The following is a 792-nucleotide window of genomic DNA, read 5'->3' on the forward strand; positions in this document are numbered from 1 at the left end:
AGAAATCCTGTCTCGAAAAACCAAAAAAAAAAAAAAAAGTGTTTCCCTACGTGGGAACCTTTTGGGTTCCCGGCTGTTTTTCATTTAAATCCTACTTAACTATTATGTGAGTGCTGGTTGTGTGTGGGTTCGTGCGGTGTGGATACCAAGGAACAACTTTTGGAGTCATTTCTGTCGTTTCAACCACGTAGTGGCCTCCAGGACAGGATTAGAGCCCCTAGGGTTGAGTTAGGATTCCTTGTCTTTCCGCGATGGTTTCATCTTTATGGTTCTTTTAGTGTTGGGATTGTTTGACAATAAGTAACTCGGAATACTCAGTACTCAAGCTTGATAACATGTTAGATGCTGACCTGGAAAACTGAAAACTGAAACCGCCCAACGTGGGGCTCGAACCCACGACCCTGGGATTAAGAGTCCCATGCCCTACCGACTGAGCTAGCCGGGCAGTTGAGCTTCTGTCTTTTCTAGGTCCTTTCAAAGGAATGACATTATTTTAGTTTGCTTCAAGTGTTGTATCTTTGTCAAAGCATCTTTTCTGAGCTTTTCTTTTTTCTTTTTCTTTTTTTCCTTTTTCTTCTTTGCTCTCTTTTTTTGTAAAATATCTCACGAAACAAATTGTATTTTGTTTCTGCTTTCGTGAGCCCAAACTTCTGCTGTTTGATAAAAATGTCTAAACGGCCCTCTAGCGGTCGGAATCTCCTGTTCTCGGAGGTAAGGCCGGCGGAGGAAGCTGGCTCCTTGCCGGCTTGGGTGTCTGTCATGCAGAAGTTTCCCGCGCTGCCAGGAGCTGGG

The 792-nt window shown here is 44.1% G+C and overlaps 1 non-coding gene across 1 annotated transcript; it reads right to left on the minus strand.

Moving 5' to 3' along the window:
* Positions 1–372: 372 nt before the first annotated feature.
* Positions 373–445, minus strand: Trnak-cuu. Its single transcript has one exon. It is a non-coding gene; the product is annotated as a tRNA-Lys (tRNA).
* Positions 446–792: the final 347 nt, after the last annotated feature.

This window comes from Peromyscus leucopus, chromosome 7, assembly GCF_004664715.2.
Source record: "Peromyscus leucopus breed LL Stock chromosome 7, UCI_PerLeu_2.1, whole genome shotgun sequence".
Classification (NCBI taxonomy): Eukaryota; Metazoa; Chordata; class Mammalia; order Rodentia; family Cricetidae; genus Peromyscus; species Peromyscus leucopus.